The 16,557-nt window shown below is 26.8% G+C and overlaps 1 protein-coding gene across 6 annotated transcripts in view; it reads right to left on the reverse strand.

Moving 5' to 3' along the window:
* The window catches only part of LOC107439607 (BTB/POZ domain-containing protein 6), a 61,772-nt gene extending 45,419 nt beyond the window's left edge, over nt 1-16,353 (reverse strand). For 2 of the 6 annotated variants that reach the window (XM_087165598.1, XM_071178857.2), the window contains exon 1: nt 16,116-16,310. The gene's annotated coding sequence lies outside the window, so the exon portion shown is untranslated. Of the gene's footprint in view, nt 1-16,112 lie in introns of all 6 variants that reach the window. The other 4 variants (XM_071178858.2, XM_087165599.1, XM_071178856.2 and 1 more) reach the window with 4 other exon arrangements.
* Nucleotides 16,354-16,557: the final 204 nt, after the last annotated feature.

A 16,557-nucleotide genomic window follows, 5' to 3' on the forward strand; every position in this document is an offset into this window, starting at 1 on the left:
GAGAGTTTGAAAATATCAAAACCTGTTTGATTGTTTTAAGAGTATGGAATGGATTTATTAAGTATTTAAGCAAATATATTATCTTAAATACTTAATACCAATTATGTTTTCCAACTTACTGTAAGAGATCTTTTTTCAAGAAAGATATTATTAAGTTTGGTAAACTTCTTTCTCGAAAAAGGGAGCTATGCATGTAAATTAACAGCCAATTTTATTAGTTTTGATAAAGATAGTTATAATTACGAGTTCTTAGCTTTTTCACGAAGAAGGGAGCTTATTGTATAAATTAACGGACAAATTTTTGAACTTTACGTAATTCCTCTGAACAGCGGTTCCAAATTTTCTTTGGCAACGGAACCCTAAGTAATCAACCTTCTTTCGGCGGAGCCCCATCTTTATAAATAAAGTTTAAGGTGATTATGAGCATTATAAAAGACTATGTCTAAAATATTTAATTAGAGGAATGAAGATTTTTCATTGTTTTATCATTAATAGTCTTAATTTAGGTTTTATGTAAGACAGTTAAATTTACAGTCCATGTGTTTTATATAATCTAGTTATGAATTTGTTTCTGGGGTACTTGGCGAACAAAGAGCACGTATTCTTTGCCAAGCTGGTGTATATACATTAGCTGAAAATGATTAAAATAAGCAGAATCATGGTAAACTTTGAAAGGAAAATTTAAAAGAACTGATGTTGAGAATGGTTATTATGGACAATTATTTCTTTTTTAAATATTTTAGATGTTTCGATTTGAAGAGCACGATGGGAAGTTCTTATGGAATATTTAGTACATGCTTGTTTTTATGATTTCCTTTTGCTAAATATATTGTTGGTGTAAATGTCACATTTTTCCTTTAAGAAATGCCATTTCTATATCTTTGGTATTACTTGAAATTTTTTTATAAAGGCAATAATAATAATAATAATAGTAAAATTAAATAAATTATGAATTATAGGTTGGATCCATATATAATCAGAGGTTTTAAAAATCATCACTGGTTATGAAAACAGGTATTAACTCGCCGAAAATTTGGGTTCCGTGGAATACTATTTAGCAACAGCAGCCTTACAGTGTAGTATAATAAACCATATAATAATCTTCATAGTAATAAATTGTAATTGTAACGTTTCTAAGAAAATGTAGCTGTTTTTTGAATAAGTTTTTTTTATTAAGATTTAAAAGTTAATTATAAACAAATGAGAGAAAAGCGTTTTTTTTCCAAGTGGAAACAACTAACGCAGTTTTAAATTTTCGTGCAATTCCATCATTAAAAAATCTCAAAAACACTAACTTTCATTTTGAGTAAAACATTTCATTTGCACGTGAGAGAAATTTTGATTAAATTCTAAAACTTCATCCCCTCTGAAAGCTTATAGTAGTAAACGCCCATACCCTCAACAAAAAACCGGGTCAAGGTTTTTTGACCACTCGGAATTAAAAAAGTCACTCACACCTCATTCAATTTGGCGTCTTTTTGGCGCAATTCAAACCCATAGAGCAACCCCAGATTATGAGAAAGGCAACACAATCTGTTTGATGTATGGAAAATTCCAACTCCCATAATTACTTTCGCAACCTTGAGTTAGAGTGCGGGTGGGCCACCCATGGGAATACTTGGCGTAATACTTACTGTACTAGAGGGGTGCCGAGGGTACATAAGTACAAGGGGAGGGCTGCCGCCGTAGTTTAATTTTTATTGTAATCTTTTCTGTTTGAGCCCAGGTAAAAGAAATTTCCATATGTCCTTGGAATGTCTAGTTTTATATTAAAAAGAATGTGGCGTGCTTATGTGAAGGGAAGTCGGAAGTGTGGCTGAATGCTAATGTCCACTCTTGACCACAACGGACACGCGAAAGTGGGGAAGTTCCGGAACGTAATAGGATGTATGTAACTACAGGGAAAAAAATTAATGAATCTGCTTAAAAACTCAGGGAAATGAAAAAAGAATAACGTCTTAGAAAGCTTTGCTGTATTTCGTTTTATAACTTCTTTGGCGAGCAGTTTTATTTGAGAAGTTTAATGCTGTTATTGCGTGGTTATAAAGACGGAGAGTCTTAAATTAGAGAGTTTTTGTTACAATTAGCGTTCTTTTTGTTTTGTTTTTGCTTAGTGTTGATAAGTTAATTTCAAGGCTGATATTGCTCTATATGAAATTTTTTTGTTGTTGTCGTGTCTATGACATAGCCGAATCAAGTGTTTCCATGAGTCTTGAATGTTGAGTTTTTATGTTATATTTAATGTCTGTATGACATTAAATATAACATAAAAACATAATGATCTGACACAGATTCATATTGTTGTCAGTACATTTTTACAGGCCGGAAAATCACTTGGTAGAGATTAGTTTTCCACACTGATTACCATATTGTTTTGGTTGTCAGCAGCATAAAATTAATAAAAAACAAAGAGGTATTCGCGATCGCAACGCTCGAGTACGCCGTCTAGCGGGAGCCTGTAAATATCGGACATTAATTTATCACGTTTTCATTTAGTTCCATCAAAGTCATTGACTGAATCAGACGCCATTTTTTAGCAGCAAATAGGAAACAAAATTTCCCTAAGGAAAAGGCCGAAGAACTTGAAAAAAATCTCCAGAATATTAGTAAATCTTTCAGGAACAGAACACGCCAAACATTTGAAGAAAAATTCTTCAATAATTTTTAATTTCTATTATCAACAAACTTGCAACTGATGACTTCCGATTTCGGATACTGTTACAGATGTGTGTATTAAGGTAAAATGCATTTCTTCTGTCTTCAATTCATTACGAATTAAAGTGAAGTCAACATTGCTTTCGTCATTCCAGTGAATAAATATGAATTCAGAACATACAGAATTGTAATAGTTATAGAATAGTATATATTTCTGTATCCATATAATTCGGAAAACAACAATAAAGAATTATCCAAGTTACTTGAAATAGTGCCATTTGTGCTGATTCTTAATTAATTTAAATCGTTTTCTTGGTAAGTTTTTTTTTAATTTTGAAAGAATAAGTTCAACTAGAATTCAGCTATTCTGTTTTTAGCTACATATTCAAATTCATATCAATTATAAAATTTTGCTGTGTAGTATGTTATCTAAAAGTAATGAAGGTATAAACTATGTATCTATTATTTGAGAATAAAGTTTTCAAACAAGGAACTTATCATTTTGGAATTCTCCGGGAATCATAAATCAGGTAAGTGCAATGATTTTTACAATAAAAAATTTGCTTGTAAATATTTTTTTTTCATTTGATGATGGTTCTCTACACTACAGAATGGGTTTTTACGTCTGATTAAGAACTATAAGAATAATAAAAAAAGAAACAATATGAAAGTTTTTATTTCAATGTAAAGAATTCTTAAAATCGTTTTTTTATCCTAAGAATTCTTTATTTTCCGTTTTTTAGTTTATAATTTTTTGATAAAAATTGTTCTCAAAATACTTTTTTTGAAAAATTAAATGGTATAACATTATGTGTTTATGTATACTTCTTGTATAATGTATATTCCAATGTTTGAAGTAATATGATTCAGAAAAGTATGGAATAAAAATTCGGTACTAACGTATTAACGCCACCGCCGCTACAGATTTGGCGGTTTTTAAGAGCCGCTAATCTACACTTAAAATTTTTGCGACAATTCATAAAATAAAACACTTTATTTAAAATCAAAATAGTTAATCGGATTTCGGTGGAAAATGAGCCGATATAGAGTTTAGCATAGATTCAAAACAATCATATCGCCATATGAACTCTGATGAATAAGATTCCAAATGAAATAACATTTCCAAAACGTACGTTTACCAAGATAAAGTTTTATGTTGTGGGAATTGGTACATTTTCGTTTTTTCGGTAAAATATTTCCCTCCTGAAAAAATAAAATTGCATCTTGTTTTGTTTTTGGCAAATCCCAAAGACGAATATTCGTAGCACTAAAAATGGCGACAAAAAAGAATTGTTTTTTTTTGTTTTTTTTGTTTTTGTTTCGTCAGCATTCTTTATTTTACGTTTCTTAGTTTCTAAATAATGATTTTTATTGAAACTTGAAATTTTTTGATAAAAATTGTTGTCAAAAAACGTTGTTTACAAAATTAAATTTCATAAAATTATGAGGCTTATGTATACTTTTTGTTCATTTTAATTTTTGAACTAATATGATTCTTAAAACTATAGAATGTAAAGTTTAAATGGGCCTTTCATGTTATATCATTAAATTTAGTAATACTATTTCTCGGACATTAGGTTTTAACTCTTATAAGAATATACATATTTTTTTCTGTTAATGTACAAATATTTTTCCGATGTGTTTTGGATGTTCCTTCTCTAATAAAAAGAGATACCATTTTGTTTTCGGTTGTATAAGAAAGAAGATCAAGCATTTTTCTTTTTTAAATTTAATAAGCCACATTAAAGAAGGAACGTTGCAATGCTACACGCTACATTAACGACGTCTCCAGAGTAACTGAATGACGGTTCATATAGAAATCGCAGGTAAGCGTCTCATACAACAACGCCCCCTATAGTTCGTTGCGATCGCGAATTGTTTTCTTATAAATAGTTTTGTATCCCTAATTAAAAGGTTTACCTGTACTACTATTATTACGTGTATTTGATTTTGATTGTTTACCAAAACAAGAGTTTGAAACTAAGATAATTGTTTTTTTTTCTTATAACATAACCCACGCCAGATTTTAAGATAATGATCTTATTAATCGTTTTACAATTATTATAATTTGGGCAAATGACATTAATTTACTATTATAAATTACAGTTAAAAAGATTCGTTAAATGATTTAGAACTTAAAGATCATGTTCATGCACAATGTGATGCTTGCAAAAATTGTCTTTAAAATTGTCCGTTTGGTAAGCCAAAATATTAAATTATGGTTGTGAACTCATAAAATTTGTTATAACAATAAACTTAATGTTAATAAATATACAATAACAATAAATTTAAAATAACTAACTGTTAAATGATATTTTAAAAAATGATTATTTCAAAAAATTACTTATGTTCACGAATAGATCTTAATAGAACCACAAGGGAAACAATTAGACGTGGGAAGTGGCGGCACACACGCCCCCTGTGGCAGAATTTTTTTGAACTTTCTGTGACGATACTTTCTAGTACTAATACCTTTCTGAAAGACATTTTTAATAGTAGAAAATATATATGTTACTAGTTCAAAGTAACATAAACGCTTTCTGTTTACAAAATAAAAAAAAGCCTTCATGTATAGAGCAGTATGTAATTTTTTTAATTAGAAATATAAGATTTTTTTTAAACATAAATGTAAAAGAATATATATTGTAATATTATTGACTATATTCTCCTGTTCTAAAAAATATTTGTATAGTTAATTTTTTTAAAAATTTTTGCTATTTGGAAATTACTTTTCATAATATCATTCTGAAATTCTAGCTAAAACCAATCATAGTGGAATATTTTTATTCTCAAAAGAAAATAGAAGAAAAAAAATCACGAGTGTTCATTCCACCTCCGATATGCGAGAAAGGCATTTTTTGAATGTAATTCTGCAGAAAGGGGGAAAAAGCTCTGCAAGAAAAAAATATTTCGAAAGTTCTACAGATAAAAAAAAAAACTCTAACTTCTTTGCTTCTCAAATAAAAAATCTTTCTCCAAGAGCTCTGTAATGTTCTGTGACAATGTCGCCGTGTCAAATGAATAATTTCAACTTTCGTAGAAAAAAGACTTTTATGTCAGGAAAACAATAATTTCGAAGCAATCATCGGTGTTAGTAAGCGGTAGCGAGCAGGTACTTAGCTCCTTAGAATTTAATTAAAATGCTAAACATTGTTTGATACAAGTTTTACATTTATACAAAAACCTTTGACATATTTCCTAATATATTGTACAATGTACCGTATTGAGATAAACATAACATGTAAAGTGACGTAGATATACACGGATGCTATGAAAAATCGGCTAATTCTAAAATATTGGAAAGAATATTTTTATTTTATTTTTTTGACTAATTTTTTTTTTTACCGAAAGTGCAAAAAATTATTCTTTTTATCTCTTCCTTCTATTCTACGCATGTATTTTAATGAAGGGTTTTAAACAAATACACTCATGGACAAAAAAAATTAACGCACCAAGAAGGAGTCGTCAAAATGAAACGAAATTTTACATACGTAGTGATTCTTTGATGTAAGTAAATGATTAGAAAATCAACGAAAAGCGATAATCTTTGATTTTCTAATCATTTACTTGCATCAAAGTAGTCATTACGTATGTAAAATTTCGTTTCATTTTGACGACTCCTTCTTGGTGCGTTAATTTTTTTGTCCATGAGTGTACTTAATGTCAGTAAAATATATTTTGAATTGTAATATATTATATATAGTGAATATATTTTAAACACTTATATTTCTTTTCTACTCCCTTTTTTTTAAAAAAAGGAAGCTTTGAATTTTTTTTGAAAAGTGGCGATGGACAAGAATTAACGGCAAGAATTTGAAAAATGAAAACGAACTAATTTGTAGTTCTTTAAAGTTATTGATTTCCAAATAAAGTCATATGAAGAGAGTGCTTAATACTTCCTGTTAAGGAAAGTTCTAAAATTTGGGTAATTATGATTTTATTAACTACTTTATCGATGAGCTGCTGTAGCTCAAGGGATAAAACGTTCCCCTCCTAATGATGTGATACACATGCAAATTCCAGCAATGGCTGGTTGATTCCAATTCTGCATTGACCACACTACTGATGTAAAATATCCTTAGTAGACTGATCTTGGGTTGGAATCCCTTTGCCTTCGAGCTAATCGTGGGAGATTATCGTAGTTTTCCACTACATGTAACGTAAATGTAGCTCCATTAAAAAGTCCTCCACGAAGGGCAGTTTGTCCCAATGCTTGATCCATGAGTTTCCATGACTACTTGGTTAGGCTCAAAACTACACACGGAGTTGAACATTGATAGTCATAAACTCAGAATTGCATTGAATGTTCAACGCCTGTTATAAAATGAAATTAACGCCTTCACAGTAGTTTTTGAATCTAAAACGTTTTATATTTCTTTTTATTTCGGATAATATAGTCACACATATTATTCTTAATTTAAAATGCTTTATGCAGTTGCTGTTTGGGGAAGCATTTTACTAGAAAGATAATTGCAAAATATATTGCACATTTTTGAAAATTAATAATTTGATAAGAGGTATCACTTTTATGATAATGAACCATGTCTTAATATTAAGCACAAAATTCTTTACCACATTTAGCAAAAACACTTTAGATATTTCTTTAATTTTTTATTATGAACTTGGAAGTGATCAACACCTTAATTCATTCAGCACAAGACGTCGATATACGTCTTAGATAAAGAACAAGTGTTATAAGTTCGAGACAAAAACATCTGAAAAATGTCATAAACTTTACAATGTTTTCTTTTTTAGAATCACAACTGAAAAAATTCTCAAGCGGTTGAAATACGAAAGACTATCACAAAATTATGATATCCTATTTTTTAGAAGCACAAAAGCCGTTTTTTGTTGTTATTTTTACATCATTTTAAAAGTTCAAGTTTTGTCTACTTTTCTACTTAATCTGTGTCACGCAAAAATAAGCATAACATATTCTCTATCATTTAAGAATTCAATTATTATTTTATTTGACATTCTTTTTAATAATAGTTAATGCATAGTTGTTAGATAAGCTTGATATGTGAACAGAAATATATTTTATGATTACTTCATACACTTATGCCATCATGGATTGTGACGAATAAGTAATTTATCTATTAATTGAGTTTCCATTTTAAATCCTGAATTTACATTATCAGCAAATGTTAATCAACTTCTTCAAATAAATCTTTCTAATTTTTTTTTCTCAGGCACCAACAACTTGGATAATCTTCTTATCGGTAGGTGCAATTTAAGCGTTGTGTCGATTTCTGTATGCATACGTCATACCAACTCCCTGACATGTCTTCGAGAAAGCATTAGACTTCACTTTTTATGCCGTTGTCGAAAAATTACAGTTTCAGATTTGAGTAGGTCGACTTTATGACTGCTATAACCACCAAAAACACAGATAGGTGGTAGTATAAAGTCATCATATGACACACTGATAAAACGATTAAACCTTAAACGGGAATTTAAACCAGAGAAGAGGAATATAGAAAGGACCAACCAATCAAATGGATAATTTACTTTTCGGTCCATGCAATTTAAAAGTAGAGGTAGTTACTGTATCATACGTCATACCAGCTCCCTGACATGTCTTAAAGAGAGCATTGAACTTCACTTTTTACGCCGTTGTTGAAGAATTATTGCTTCAAATTGGAGTTAGTCGACTTTGTGCCTGCTGTAGCCACCATTAACCAAGATATGAGTGTATATAATTATCATATGAAACACTGATAAAAAGACAAAAACGGCATTTTAGCAGAAAAGAAGAAAACAGCACGTGTTACAGAATTATACGAAAGAAAATTTGACCAGAAGGTGATTCGCTCTTTATCGATAAAAAATAATAAGATTAGACCTGGCAATCAATCACCTTATTTTAAATCAGAAAAAATTAATTTAATGATTGAATTTAAATTTCATCAGGGGGCGTAGCCAAATTATTCAACAAAAATAAGCACCTTTTAAGCACTTTTCAAGCAGTGAAGCTTAAAAAAAATCATAATTGGGCAGGGTTGGAAAGCTTTAGACATTTGCCGGTTTTATCTTGTTTTAACCGTCGTGTCAAAAAAAAAAAAACCTTTGGCATTGTTTTTGGCAATTGTCAAAAATCATGGAATTTTGAATCATGTAAAACGAATGGCGTTTTCATACGCTATGGACTGACAATACGAAGAAATAGATTGGGGTTGAATTAATTGTAAAAAAGTTGAATAGAACAATGTGAACTGTGTCTTTTTGCATAATTCGTAGCGAAATGGTAAAGGATAATATGGTAAAGGAAAAATCTCATTTTTAAAAAGGGAAAATCAAGCACTTTTTAAAAGCATCCAATGAGAAAAGCACCTTTAAGGGCTTTCAAAAAACAAAAGTCGAAAATAAGCACCCTTAAGCACTTTTTAAAAACGCTACGCACCCTGTTCATTGTTAAGATTAATACAGGTCTTATTGAACCATAATCAAACAAGCAAAATGCCGAAATTTTAATAATTTGAACTGTTTCTTCAACACTCGTATTTAATCTAAATTTCATCTCATCAGAACAGAAAGTTGTCATATCAAAGAATGGTTATATCACAAAAAATTAGAACAAAGGATTAAAAGCTTTTATATTTGGAGCAATTAATACTTTCCTTTCATATTTTTTTGTACTATTTTTTATTTGGAAAATTTTTACAAAAATATCTATTTCAAATTTGAATGTGAATTTTAATTTTAAATTCAATATAAAAGAATTTTAAGTATTGAGTGACATACGAGAATTTATATGTTTAATTGTCGATTATTCTAAGCATTAAAATAATTATAAAATAAGAGCTATAATTAAAAATTTTTAAAAAGTTAGAAATTTAAAAAAATTCTTGAAGATGCATAATTTTATTTTCTGACGAAATAGTATGGACAAAGCTACCAAGAATGGATATAATTTACCACGATTCTGATTTCATGGGAAAACCAAAAAGCTACATAGTTTTTACCGAAGCGCTTTGGTAGTGGTTTTGGTAAAATTTACAAAAAATATGATTATTTTATCAAGTTAGCTTAGAGCAGGGCATGAAAATCGTTAATTCGATTAAATTTACTTTTCAGTTTTGTATTTTTTACTAAATGTCTGATAACTATATTTTGAATAATAGAATACCAGATAAACTCAAACCATTTGAATAAAAAATTATCAACTGAATAATTTAAATACAGTATATTTTGTACAACAATTTTTATCTCCGTACACGATTGTCTATGAAAATTTTAATCCAATTTTCTTTCAATGGTCTTTTTTCAATTACATTGAAAATTTATAATAAATGAGATTCAAGTAACTTATAGGTAATAATAAATATAATTTTATAAACCAGAATATCTGGTTAACTATTACCATATGAATGGAAAAACTACCAAACGGACCACATAAACGGATAAACTACCAAATAAATGGTTTAAATACCACATTATGTTTTTAATGCTTTAATCATATTTTTTTTTACTAGAAATGTCATTACAATACTGCACGCTAATTTTACCAGAATTTTTTTGTCTATGTAATAAAAGTAAATTAATTTTAAAATATTATACTTTAATTATATGGTTTAAATGATTAATAATCCAACATAGTTTATAGTGAATGGATTAAATTATTCGATTTAATTATGAAATAAATAACTCAAATTTACTTAGAATTTAAATAATTAATGATATGATTAAACTAAGAATAAGTAATCTGGGAAAATTAGTTAATTGATTTAATTGTTTCAGGTAATAATAAATCGAAATATTATGACTTCAAATGACTATCACAATGAAGAATTATAATAAGAAAATTTTAAATAGTTGATAGTATGTTTTAATTATAGTGAAAAGAAATCAAATCATGAAAAAAGAATATATTATTTCGAGTGCTCTGTTACATTATTTCGGAAAAATAGCATAATTTCAAATAATACATTTTTTTCTATATAAGAGCCAATTTAATGCAAGATATTCTATTAACCCAATAGCCTGAAAAATTCTTCAATCTAGAAAATCAGAAAACACCCCTCAGACAAAAATCGATTTTCCTAAATAAAGTAAAACCATTAAAATCGATATTGTTTTACGTATTAACTTCAAAGTCGGGTCAATAGTAGTACATCATTTTAGAATCTAAAAATGTAAAATTAGAACGCGTTTATTGAGTTGAATAATTCAACGTGTGAATTTTTTTTTTTCATTTAGCGTAAAAATACATGTAAATTAGTTAAATTGCACATGCCAACAATAAATTAAGTTGTATTTTTACATTCAGTTTTGATTTAAACAGCGTGAATAAATTTTTGTTAATTGGTCTACTTTTAAATGAAGACAAATAAAGTTAATGTTTGTTTCAATTATAACTAAAAATAGAAATTTTGGCAAATGAAGAAAAAATATATATGTACACTTCTATCACATATAGCACAAAAATCGTAAGTATTTCTCCAATTTTGAAATACGTGAGTCATACGTAAATGTGTTTTGTATGGAGAATAAAATTCTGGTAAAATTACCGTAATGTATGGTAATGACATTTCTGGTAAAAAAGAACTATAATTCTGGTTAAAAAAATAACATATGCTTCAAAATTATAGTTTACCACACATTTTGTAAAAAATACAAAACTCAACACATTTAGTCATGTAATTAAAATAGATACAGAGCTATTTATTTGAACAATACAACTAAAAGTTTTAAGCTTACTTCAAAACTAAACTTACTAAAAATTAATATTTAGACAAATAAACTAAGCAATCTTATCTTGTTTGAATTTTTTATAATTTATTTTAATGAACTTTACAATTCTATCTAAAACGTTATTTTCAAAGAAGTTTTTAATCTCAAATGACAATTAAGTGCTTGTGACATTTGATTTTCTAATAAAGTATTAGAAAATAGTATATAAAAAAGTTATCCTTTGCATGTTTGCAGTTGTATCCCGTATTAATATTAGCAATCCCTACACGCAATAAAATATTCTTAACTTAACTTACATTCATCATTCGTCTTCAAATTAGATCGTAAAAATTATTTCTATGCAAACATCATGTTTATTTTTTGTTTATTTTTAATAAAATAATTAAAAATACATTAAAATTTTAAAGAAATATTTTTGTTTACACAAAACTACAAAACTACACAAAATTACATTAGTTAAACTGGCACCTACTAATCAATAAGAAAAAAAGTACCTTAATCAAATAAGAAAAAAGAGAATTTTTCTAACAGGTCAATTGTTTCGTTTAATTTGCATCATTAAATACATCATTATTTGCAAAAAAGTGACAGTTTGTAATTATTGTAATCATTAAACGAAAAATGTTACTCGAGGAATTATTGAATTATTATAAATCACCTTAACACTTTTCCCCAGGCTGGCTATCTATCCATAGGGAATTGAAAATCAAAATTTGTAGCGTCATATAATTTTTTACAACATTTAATGAATCATAATTTAGAGATTTTATGTATTAGAAAAAGATTTATTAGTTGTTCAACTGCTCATAAATATGCAAATTGAGTTAAATTTCTTGCTACCCAATTTGAATAGAAGATATTCATAATTTCTTTGTTATTATTTGTTAAAAATGTAATAAACTTAAAATTATTTTAATGTTATACTTGTATAACTGATAATCGCAATGCTTAAAATAATTTTTCTTTTTTTCTTTAACAAAATCTGAATAAATGTGCACAGTGTTTGAACTGCTTATTAAAATAAATTCAATTTCAAAAATAGGAGAATATAATAACCAGGACTGGTTTTCCGTTTAATTTAAGATTTTATTTCTTGAAATCAGTATTAAATTATTAGAATAAAAAAAAATTTCGTTATATATAAATTTTTTTGTCATATTGCCGAATTTGGGATTTAAATTCAAAACAAAAATAAATAATTTTATTATGTATGTAATCGTTGATTTATGAAATGCTTTACAGGAAAATTGTATAGTAATTATAACTTTAATAGTATAGACCTAATTCAGTTAAAATAAACTCACATGTAATATGATAAACTATTAAAAATAAAATATAGAACTTAAAAATATATAAAATTTAAAAAGATAGAACAAACAATTAAAAAAAAAATAAAGGATTAAAAGTGCAAGCAAATATTTTAATTCTTCTTATTTTATGTTAATGCTGGGTTGCCGATAAGAAACTTAATAAGACATGGTAGATTAATCTCAATTACGTATTGTTAAATTTCTGAAAAGAGAAAAAAGTATGGTTTAAACTACCAGAATATGGTAAAAGTTACAGTATTTCTGGATCTATGAGAACACCAAAAAGGTCTGTAATGTTTACTGAAGCGCTCTGATTTTGATACAATTAGCAATAAAATATGGTTTTATAATCGATGATTAAATTAGGCAAATATGGTAAAATTTGATAATTTTATCATGATATTCTATAAGATGACATAAAAATCATTTATTCAGTTAAATTTACTTATCAGCTGTGTATTTAATGTGCGGTAATAAGAACTATAATTTAGGAAACCTGAATACCAGCTAAACCCAAACCATATCAATTGAAAAATTATCAGATGAATGATTTAAATACCGTATATTTTGTACAAGAATTTTTATCTCTGGGAGCGATTGTCTATGAAAATTTTAATCGAATTTTCTTTCAATTGCCGGAGTTTTCAATAACGATGAAAATTTTTAAGAAATATATGAAATGGGGCTTAAGTAAACTTTTGGGCAGTTTTACAGTGTACTAATATCTTATTATTTGAGTGAATTTCGTTACATAACAAAAATGTAAAGACATAATCTATAAAATTATTCTACAAAGCGCAAAAAATGTTAAAAGTTAAAATACAGTAAGCATAAATAACTAAAAATCAAATTAAAATTAACTAATAAATATTTAAAAAAAATTATTTTATCGCATTTTAGAGTTCAATTTCTTGGAAACTAAATATATCTAAGTAAAAATCGCATTCTGTGCATTACTTGCGGGTTGGAGGTGAATAGTTATGTATATAAATTTTGCAAGTTGAAAATTTATAACATTCAGTTATATTCAGTTACATTAACCTGTGAACATTCAGTTACAAGATACTTAGTTGTGATCATACTTAGTAGTGATACAAAAAGTATTTTTATTTAGTAAAAGGGGATAAAAAATTAGTATTTAAGCTACTTTTATTACTTAGTTTAGCATACTCAATATACTGCAGTATTACTTTAGTTTTGTACAAACATAATTTTAAACCAAAATAAAACTTCTGATATAAATAATATATTTTTATGAACCGAAGTAACTTTAAAAGAACAAAATAATTGTGTTATAAATTTTTATTCCTTTGAAAAAGCAAGAAAGTATTGTTGGTTAATAGGTTAAGTTTTAGGAATAAGTTTAATTGCATTTCAAAATTAAACTATTGATTCTAATACAAAATATTTAAATAATTTCTACACAATTATGTTATAAGAATTTTAATAATCTAAATTTTTTCCACTGAATACTAAATAACAGAAGAAATTAAGCCATATGTTTAAAGTAAGTTTCGCAATTTCATTAAGTAATTTAAATATCATGCAAAAAAAGAATAAATATTTTAAAATAAATATTTGTTAAATTGTTCTAATAGAAATAAAATGCCCAATATTTACAAATATTACTCTTAATAATCAGGCCATTTTAGCTATTATCATATCATAAATAGTAACTTTTAATAATTTAAATTTTTTTTTCTGCAAGAAGTGATGTAAAATGTTTTTTTGTTACGCGTTTAAAGCTCATTTCCAAATTGTTTTAGGTAGGTAAAAACAAAGTCATAGTTTAATAAACACTTTAAGACAAATACTAAATATAATATTTAAATATCAATAAAACTGTAAAAGTTAACTATATTAAACTACTTCTAACCCACAGCAAGAAGTTTTAATAAATAGTTGAAGGTTGAAGTTAAACATTCATTTTATTTAAATTGAAAAACGATACAATATTTAAATTAATCTTGGTTTTCAAAAAAGCAGAAATTTTTTAGAAGTGACACAATGCCAAATACAAAAGCTTTAAATTTATTTGTAGCGTATTTCAAAAGTGAATTTAATTAATCTCTCAAGCATAATATATAGTTCCTTTCTATACCCTTTTTTCTTACATATTTTAATAATTCACTTTATTACTTACGTTTTATAGTATTAAGTTCAAAGTTTGTTTTAAAACCCCATTGGATGTATACAAAACACACAATAATCTAAAGAAATGTTTTTGAAGAATATTTGAAGTATTCTAAATCAATCATGCTGCTAAAATAACAAATATACTTGTTATTTATACATGAGGATAAATATTTACATTATGATTTAAATAGTAAAATTAAAATAAGGTGAATTTTGTTAAAAGTTTTTGATTAGTACTACAAAAAGTTCAAAAAAATACCTAAAAGCAAAAGAACTTATGTTTCTTTTATCTTATTTAAATTAAAGATAATTTAACATTTTATTAATTCTTGTATTATCAAATTTAAGAAAAGGAAATCCAAAAGAATAAAATAAAGTTTTTGAATTGATTTTCGAATTTCAAAAGTTAATCATCATTATAATCATAATGCTCATTTAACTTTAATACATTCATTTTATACATATTTTAATAATTTAATATCTTTTATAAAGCTATTATAGAAATAAATATTTTATGTCATAGATAAAAGATTAATTTTAAATTATCCTTGGGTTGTTAATGCATTGAGTAAAGTTTTTAAATGTTTTTACAGTATTGTAAATATTTTTTAAAAAACTATATTTGTTTAAACTATCTGCAATTTATCTCAAACATAAATGAAATGCTCGTTGTTATAAATTTGTAAATTTCTAAGAATTTGCAAGAAATAATATAAAATTGTTCTTATTGTCATAAGTTTCAAGTTTGTTTCCAAATAACATTAGGTATTTAAGGAATCGAGAAATAAGTTTACGAAAACTTTAGAGCCATTTTCAAAATTATTTAAAAATGAATATAAATTTTCTTGGGGAATTGTATTAAAATGTTTTAAATCTACTGTAAAAAAATTAAAAGATTAAAGGCAGAAAAATTAATAATGTTCATCTTATTTGTATGATAATTGATAATAATTAAATTTAACAAATATTTAATTTAATGCCACTTTTTCAGAACTTCGAAGCTTTTTTTTTAAAAAATTTAACGTCGTTAAAGTTATTAATATTGTCATTGACGTTAAGTTATAAATAATTGATAATAATTAAATTTAACATATATTTAATTCAATGCCACTTTTTCAAAACTTTAATATTGTTCTAAAGTTATAAATATTGTTACTGACATTAAGTTATAAATAATTGATAATAATTAAATTTATATATATTTAATTTAATGCCACTTTTTCAGAGCTTCGAAGTTTATTTTTTTAAAAATTTAATGTCGTTAAAGTTATAAATATTTAATATAGCTTCTCATTTTAAAAGCCTAAAATTACATACTACCTGCACCCGAAGTTCTCACTTACGATTCGAACCACATCTCTTCGCTCAAATGCTACATTTCCATTCGCGAAATTTAAACTCCTCTCTTTCCCAAATCTGGGAATGAAAAAAGATAAAAAGTAAACGGGAGTTCAGCACTATTTTAGCACGTGTTAACACCCGCAATCATGTGAAACGAAAAATGACTGTCGGAATGTTTTGGTGACATTCTCTCATCATTGGTTGAATCGACGTCTGTGATTTGAAGAACGTGCTTGGCAATATTATCGCACTCTTGGCTGCCGCCAAAAGTCGTAATCGTAATTTCTCTAATACACGTTCACGTAAAGCACGCGAAAGCGTGATTTATATAGCTTGTCCTATTGCTTGAATTATCCTGGTAAGCATACTGATGAGGAAATGTATTATTAAAGCCTATACAACCGGACATGGCATTAAGTTC

Source organism: Parasteatoda tepidariorum, chromosome 6 (assembly GCF_982258835.1).
Source record: "Parasteatoda tepidariorum strain Cologne lab strain chromosome 6, Ptep-v5.0, whole genome shotgun sequence".
Taxonomy (NCBI): Eukaryota; Metazoa; Arthropoda; class Arachnida; order Araneae; family Theridiidae; genus Parasteatoda; species Parasteatoda tepidariorum.